The sequence below is a fragment of the Ostrea edulis genome, chromosome 3 (assembly GCF_947568905.1).
Source record: "Ostrea edulis chromosome 3, xbOstEdul1.1, whole genome shotgun sequence".
NCBI lineage: Eukaryota > Metazoa > Mollusca > Bivalvia > Ostreida > Ostreidae > Ostrea > Ostrea edulis.
In genome coordinates this window covers 55,733,051-55,742,055 of record NC_079166.1, presented here as the reverse complement: position 1 = coordinate 55,742,055, position 9,005 = coordinate 55,733,051, and the positions used below count along the sequence as shown (strand labels likewise).

The window sequence follows — 9,005 nt, the reverse complement described above, 5'->3', positions numbered from 1 at the left end:
TTAGCGTATTGCGTCATCCTTTTTCTTGAGCCCAACTTTTAAATAGCGACTGATGTCAAGGGTTAGTGCGAGGTAACGAATCAATAACCCTTGACTTGTGAAGATGCATAAATAATAATTTTCAACTTTTAGTTTTAAGTTTTAAATTTTAAAGTAGGTTCACAAAAACAACAAATTCCATGGTTATTGTATATTATTGAATGAATGAATAGTTATATAAAACCTCGAGTGTCTCATATTTACCGTCTTCTGTTTTTGAAAAGTTCAGACAAGTGTTTAATTTGTTTATATATCATCATTACAATTTGATATGCTAAGTTAGTTATAGTACATTTTGATATACTTTTTAGATGTTGACAGAGGTATTAGTGAAGCGTAGCGGGAACGATAACTCTGGGTAGTGATTGACTGGGTAACTATACAACGATAGGCCAATATACAGAACACGATAAAAAGCGCTGTAAGTTGATACTGCAGTACGCGCCAGTAATCTCGGCTGAAATTCAGATTGGCTGAACTGATTTGGTCACGGAGAAGCCCTTAATTTCACATTTCATGTCTGCAAATTCACATTCAACTTCTTCCAGCTCTAGCAATTTTAATGTGCACTTAGGTGACACGGCCTTCACTTCAAATGTGTAACAGGAAGGGAGAAAATGCAACGGACCAGACCGGGATTCGAACCCGGGCCCCCTGCATCTCTAGTCAGGTGCTCTACCAACTGAGTTAACTGGCCATCGGCGATCGAACCCGGCTGACCGCTACATTCCTCCCTCCTTAAATCTCTTAACAACTGAAGACATCAACCTATGATCTTTATCCCCTGGCAGGTATTTTCACCTGTCAGTTTCAGGGCTGGTCTACGGTACCAAATGTAACAGGAAGGGAAAATATGCAACGGACCAGACCGGGATTCGAACCCGGGCCCCCTGAATCTCTAGTTAGGTGCTCTACCAACTGAGCTTACTGGCCACCGGCGATCGAACCCAGCTGACCGCTACAAATGTGTAATTAACTCTAATAATTTGGTATGAAAATCCCAAAAATAAACACCGCTAGTCACTTATTTTGTATCAGTGATATTGAGTAACTGCCCATACCTTCTAAAGAAAAATAAACTCTTCGATATCAGGAAATAAACAATTACACCATGGGAGTCTTCTTTTGAACGGAGAATTTAGTGACAATATACTCTGGGATTTTCATATCTAGACGGTAAGCAAAGTAAATGAAATGATAGTGGTTGAAAGCTAATTTAACAGTAATATGAACTATTTGAAGCGAACGACCGTGTCACCCAAGTGCACATTAATTGCTAGAATCGACCGAAGCTGAAAGTAAATTTCCCGACATGAAGTATAAAGGACTACTCCGTGTTCGGTGAATATCCAGCCCAGCCGAATCTCAGCCGAGATTCACCAGTACTCTATACATGTATATCGTCTTTGTCAGAAAAAAAATTAATACAAGTTGGTGTACATTAGAGTTTTTCACATCAAAGTCGGATTATTTATAGGTACATGTAAATTTTATCCAACTGAAAAACAATGTCAGAGAGGGTTTGTTACAAGTTAATGCAAGTCTTGTTTTGCATGAACAATCTTCCTTTGTTCAAAACACGAGAAGAATTAGATTTCATCAGGGTGACCTACATTTTCTTTTCTTCACCTTTTCACAACAGTATTTTTCTTGTGAAGAAACCTACATATATACTTTTCTCTTGAATATCATTTTTATAAACATTCTGCTATGCAATGTCAGTTTATACTTATGCTTACCCAAATTACTTAATAGAGATATCTATATGTTGATAGTATTTTTATTTGATCACCGTGATTATATAGAGTTATGTAGTAGATGTAACGTAATGGGCCTTAAAAAATGCGAACTGTTGTAAAAGGTCACCCTAAACCAGAAATAAAACACTGAAATTGTTTTAGTTAAGTATGGCTGTACATAAGTCCATTTGAGGAAATTTTGTTTAAGGTGTCCCTCTTGTTGAAAATGGCTAAAATATGACCAAAATCGTTCTCAAAATTTACCTTGAGATTTAGCAGCCTGTCAAACGTGAACCCTTTAAATTTATATGCCTGGGTGGCCTAGTAGTTTAGGTGCTCGGTAATCTTACATTTAAAACACGCACTCCGAGTTCAAGTCCAATATTTTCCACAATCTATTATCTATTTTTTCTTCTTTTTCTTTTCATTTTTTGGGGTCGTTTTCTTGAAGGGGGGGGGGGGGTTGTAAATGTGATACATACATGTATAACAGATATTAGTCATTTTCATCATAACTTCCAATATTTGCAAGTTACGACTTAAAGAAAAGGAATTTATTCCGAGATCACTGTAGTTCCTTTTGTTTACACTAATCTGTTCCTGTGTGCAGAGGATTTTCAAACCGTAATGTGGCTGACGAAAAGCTAAACAAAACTACAAGAAATGGGGCACAAAAGCACAGCATGTAATAAGTAAAAATAGGTCAAGGGAGAAAAAGAGCTGTTATACAGTTTGACTTCTAAAAAGTAAATATAAAATCTCATGTCATGAACTGATGAAATCTACATATGTTAAAGGTGCTACAGCCATGTCAGAAACAGACAGCGAGCTAAGTAATACCATATGTAAAAGGGTTGTTGTGTGATATGAATGCACCTATGAAAATATTGTGCTGTTCATCATTCCATATATGAACATGGTTTATTGATTAAAGAACAACTCATATCAATATAATTCTATTCGTTTGAATTGATGAATTAGAATAGAATTATTTTCTCCTGATATGAGACACTGTAGATGGCGCTTTGTCGCGCCTTTTTTTGGCAGGTTCATGGGTTATAGGCAAGAATTTATCATTCGACGTGTTGGCGCTCAACCAGTACACACATAAATGTTTCGTTTTTGATGGGACTGTGCCTAGGATTTTGTATTATTATCACATGAGTTATATTATGCATTCTTAGTAATGTGATTTTCATATGTGTTTATTATGTGACTATGGATGATGTCATAAATAATGGACGATGTTATAAGAACTGCGTTGGTGATAAAGGCTTGTCATTATGATTTCGTAAATCTTATTGTTATATCATGCACATTTATGTGACTTGATTGTGTTCTATAGTGTGGTGAAGGTATCTGTTGATGACGAGCGATGTTACAAGAGCTGTGTTTTTCAGATTCGATGGTTATCTTGATATATATATATATATATATATATATATATATATATATATATATGAGTTGCGTCAAGCGAAAAGGGACCTTCGTGACATGTTTAGAATAACGTCACAATCGATCCTAAAAGTAACGTTGTTACAGCCGACAGTTACCGAAAAAAAAATCTGAACGCGAAAAAAGAAGAATTTTTAGCAGAGAAAATACCATGCAGCAAACGCCATGGATAGGCAGGTAATGTATTATATTTAGCTTAATAACACCTAATTAGTCATTTAAATTGTGTTTCACATGTGTCCCCAAAAATTATCCGTTTTCTGCATGGAAGGTAGCATTTGCCTAGTCTGGCTAAATGATTCTTACGTAACAAGGAGTCTACAGTAAGCAGCTTGTGTGTATAGGCCTATATTAAGTGACATGATGCAAATAATAAATCTGATGTAAACAATGTACAAACCACAGTCGGTGACGATGGAAAGGAAACTAAAAGTACTTACAATAGGCCTAGTCTTGTATTAAATTAATGTTTACAAACAGACGATATTATGTGCACCGACGCGATGTCGGCGCGGCACCGAACATTGCGTTGATGATAAAAGATGTAGAGCTAGTGTAAGAACGGGAAAACTTCTTTTCCTAATATATTTTATCTTATTTTCTCTGCGGCGGTAACAGAGTCAACTTGGTTGTGAGGTAGCGTTCTCGACTGCCAAGCGGGCGGTCCGGGTTCAATTCTCTTAGCGACTGCGCATTTTTTTTAATTTTTTTTTTTTTGGAGTGCAATTTTTTTTCTAATAATTTATCTTTTTAAGTTCACTCATTATTTTATTTTTCAAAGGTAATATAAACATTATTAGATGTAGTCTTAAGGCCAAAAATATATATATATATATATAGGGCCTATATGTTGGTTTCCACTTTCATCTCAAAATTTTTAAGGGTCGGTAGGTATGCAGTGGTTTTTTAATTTTTTATTTTATAGGTTGAATAATTTTCTAATGATTTAGAATTCTACTATGCATAAAATAAAGTGATTATTTAGTAATCAAATAAAATTTATATGATGAATCAATACATTTCTTCACTTTCCTGTAAACAAATACTGTTTCTGTGTTTTGGAATCTGTCTAGTATTAGTGCATAATAAATAACTTGATAATTAAGTCAATAAATAAACTCTTGTTGTAGTGATGACATTTGCAAAATCTGTGAGAATGGGAAAAAAAATGTGTTAGGGTCGGCAGAATTTTTTAGGGTAGGTAGGGAAAGTGGAAGCCAACATATATATATATTTTGGCCTAAGCATTATTTATAGTATCAATTTTCAGAGGAGGTTACTCTATCAAATGAATTATTTTTTCACATAATTTAAACAATGATTTCTTTTGAATTGATTTTACATACACTTCAAAATTGCTGTAGTTAAAGCCATTCACAATTTAAAAATCCAAATATATATATTTTAAACGTTATTACTAAATATATGGTGTTGCCAAAAGAAAGCTGATTTTTATAACTATGAAATAGGCCTACTCTAAAATCAACATAAAACAAAAGTAAAAGAATTAGATGAACAAATACACGCATTAGATTGGCAATTTTTTTAACAATCCAATATATCCTAATCACTCTACACATTAATTTTGTATTGACACACACCTAGTAAATAATAATAATAAAATACTGTTGTCTTTTTTGTTTTGTTTTTATTAATAACAATATTTATTCGCCATTCATACTTATCCATTTCAAAGGGTCGAAGACATTACCAGTGTTGATGTGTGATTTCCTATATATTTAATGTTATATACCTGTGGCAGGGAAAATATTCATTATAACATGTTATTTATAGATAGATCATTAAAATTTTGAAAATGAAACGAAATTATTTGTTGCTCCAACATTGAGGATTTAATTTTGATTAGATAGCTCCAGCATTATATCAGCTGGCAAATATGCTCCGACCTGGAAATGTATTATTTCAATACAATTATTTCATTTTGTGTGAAATTTGATCAAAGAAAATATAAAATATTTCTAATGCAAAAGATTCAAAGGACAATTCGTAGCATGAACAACATATATGATACATTGTACTGGCATATTAATGCAGGATTTTAAATTGTTTGGTGATTTTGAACAAAAAATTATGACACATACTAAAAAAAATCTAGAGTAGATATACTGCTTCTTTATATGCTTTATCTTTTACTGTGTGCACTATTTTTTTAAAACAAAACTTTGATATAAAAATTAATAGATCATACAAATCGAATTTATACCTAATTACATGCTTTAACACCAGCTTTAGACAACTTGATTGACGAATTCCTAACTCGTCATAAATCAATTCCTGAATCTGCACCATTGATGAGGAGAATCAAATTGAGAATAGTGATTTGGACATAAGACATTCAATTGACAGAGCTCACAACGAGGATCTCGGGAAGAAAATAAGGAAATTTGGCAAAACCTTTGCACAGAAAACAGCGATGAAAACAGCGTGCAATGGATATAATGTCATGTAGAGTTTGAAAGAAAAAGTATTTAAAAAATCTTGCACATGTGGAGAGAAATGTCTAGGTCATGACAATTCAAAAGAAGTACAAAATTCCATCTTGACTACCAATGAATTATCAAAAGAGAGAGATATGATTATTTTTGGTAAACTTTCAGAGTTTTGGCAGCAGTACACACTTTTTTTTCCAGTTTTTTGCAGGACCACAATGGAAACTAGCTATATGCTAATTTGTGTCATCCTGGATAAATAAATGCTATTATTACAGTGTGAAGTCTTTTTCGGGTCATAGATGTTGTGGGAAGTCCAACATCTTCATCATAAGTATAAACTAATGATGCAGACAAATATTCTTGTATTTCTTTAAAACTTAAGTTTGAGTTTTCTTTTATTTGAGCAGTCAAAATTTGAGTAAAATCTCAACCTTAAGTCGAAGTTTCGACATATGAAAGTTTTCTTTGAGAAATCCAGGTGAGATTTCATGAAAGTGGTATGACTGGAAGACATTTACCATTACCTTGAATTCTGCTTCTGAATCATGTCTGTCAAAGGCATACGAAAAATACAACTTACAAGACCTCAAATTTTCATCTCCAGGTTTGCATGGCGGATTGTCTACATATGAATGTCAATATATTTGATGTGATAGTTCCATATAGGGTAGTATTAAGATTCCATATCCATGGTTTACTGGTAATATTTGTACAACTGTCGTTTTGGAATACTTCATAGATCAATCTATACACAGTGAAGCTGTTTGTTAAGAGTGGTGCAGAAGATACACAGAGAAAATTCGTTCTGCTGAAGCCCACCATCGGACCTGAGGACTTAATGCCTGACAATCCTCCGAGCGGATTGCCTTTGGAGCGATGCTACCTGTTCCGCATGGTCCGTGACCCAAACAACGATACCACGCACTTGTCCAAATGTTGAAGAGTGATGATGGTGGAATTCTGTTGTTGATGATTTATAATACTCATTTTTCTTGTCCATAATTGATCACTATTTCAGAAATCAACTTAGCATTGTTTATATAGTCATTAAAATGGTCACCAGTGGTATAGTCTTTAATTACATTTGATAAAATTCATTTGCATTGAATATTTAAGTCTTTGTTTTCTTTACAATGATGTTCCAACGATATTGACGTTATATAACGTTATCAAATGATTTCTAACGTTATCTCAGGATCAATGCATGCATTTCAAATCAGTATTACTATGGGTTAGGTGTAACGTTCAAGGTAAACTTTGGTATCAAAATAATCAGGAAGATATGTGCTTTCAGAAAATAATAAAAACCCAGTTGTGAAAATATTGTCCCGAAGGCCCCTTTTCGCTTGATGCAACTCATGTATATATATATATATATATATATATATATATATATATATATATATATATACATACATATATATATTCAAGTGCGGTATAAGTTGAATGAGAATTAAACATGAGCGCTAACCGCGTCATCATCCACTTTAAATAACGTGTTGTCATGTCTACAGGGTCTCGGGGTGTCAGAAGAAATGTCAGTAATGCTAAACTGCGGCAATCATTAATCTTGTATAACGAAACATTAAAAACGTTGGCCTTACATTTAAAAATAACACGCCAATCTATTATTGGAAACCGGTGTTTTCCCTGTAGAGTTTCGTCAGCAAAACGCTATACCTCAAAATTGACATATGTCTCACTTTACATGTTAAACAATATTACGAAAGCCAACTAGTAAAAGAAATAGAATTCGTTATTACAAGTTAGTATCTCATTATAAAGGCCCGGTCCCACTGGGGAGAGGATTAATTGCGCATGAATTGAGTATACAAATTTCGGGCGTTCGTTGTCTTCCGCAACAAAATTGGCCAAAAATGACAAATTTCTTAGTATGAATTACGGATATATTAATAATGTATAGCGAATATATGACGAAAAAAACGCGGATATTTCACGAATAAAAGCGAATGCGATTGCGGATGCTCTCCCATGAGGGATACAACTGGTAAATGTTGACGAATGTATTGCAAACATTGCGGATATATAACGGAACAATCACGGATGTATAACGCATGTATTGAGGAAACGGATCGGATACATTGTGATTATCACGGAAGTATTGAGAATGCACTGCGCACGTGTTGCGAAAACAGCGGTTGTATTGTGCACGCGCGGCAACTGCATTGCGGTCATAAAAGAAGCGCACTCGAGCTTTTCGGCATCACTGTTCATACCAACACCACAGCGACAACATGTCTGCACGAAAGAAATCAAAGAGGCAGGGGAGTAAGAGACAGAAGGCTGCTGCTGATGCAGAAGAGAGGGCACCATCTCCCACCCGCCCCCTCCAGCCCCGTCCCGGGTTATCGCCAGGTCTCCCACTCCACCTCCTGCAGCTGCTGCTGTCGATGAGGTCCTGGAAGTCGTTTCTGGTCTTAGTCATGCCGGAGACCCATCTGATATACTTCCTACTGTTGGCAAGGGGGAGGGCACGGGAAAAAAGAACAAGGAGAAAGCAACAGACCAGCAGCTAGAGAGGAAGCCGAGGATGAACTTCACCCTCCCACCAGAACAAGAGGACGCTGTGTTTGAGTGGTTGGAGGAAAATGGGCTACTGTGGAGAAGGGGACACAGGCTATTCAAGGACACGAACAGGAAGAAGGCCTTGTGGGAAGAGAAAGGGAGGGAGCTGGACGTGCCCTCTGAACATCTGTAGGGCTGGTGAAGGGGGATGCATACCTGGTATGTGAAGCTGCACAAGGTCAAGTCTGGGCAGGCTGCGAAGAAACTCACAGACAGAGAGAAATATGTGCTGCAGAAGTGTTCCTTCTATGAGGGAGAACTGAGACACCGATCGTCTGCACCCATGAAACCTGTAAGTAATGTTGTGCAAATTGTTTTTTTCCCATAATTCATTGCCTTTATTATACAAAACCATGGAACTTTAATTAATTTGTTTATACTTACAGCTGCCTCGTGACTTGGACTCTAAAGCTGCAGAAGCTGCTTCTGAGGCTGGATCAGAAGTTGAGAGTGTCCTCCCTGTCGAAGCCGACCGAGAAGAGGAGGTGGAGACTGAAGGGCTGCTCTCAAACATAGAGAAGACCGCTGCACAGGCCTCAAAAGGTGCAGTCTACAGCAGAGGTGGCACTAGCCGTTCGACGAAGAGAAGGCGCCAGGATGATGAGGAAGAGGAGTACTTGAGGGAGATCCGGGACAGCATGAAGGCCAACACCCAGCTACTATCCCAGCTTGTTGGCGAGAAGTCATCCTCACCCAGGGAGCCCTTCATCACCTACGTGTCGGACACGCTGAG

At 36.2% G+C, this 9,005-nt stretch overlaps 1 long non-coding RNA gene across 1 annotated transcript; it reads left to right on the top strand.

Moving 5' to 3' along the window:
• The first annotated feature begins 3,234 nt into the window (after positions 1-3,234).
• On the top strand, positions 3,235-6,794 carry LOC125677504 (uncharacterized). Its single transcript, XR_008801002.1, has 2 exons — positions 3,235-3,410; positions 6,426-6,794. It is a non-coding gene; the product is annotated as an uncharacterized LOC125677504 (long non-coding RNA).
• The last annotated feature ends 2,211 nt before the right edge of the window (positions 6,795-9,005 follow it).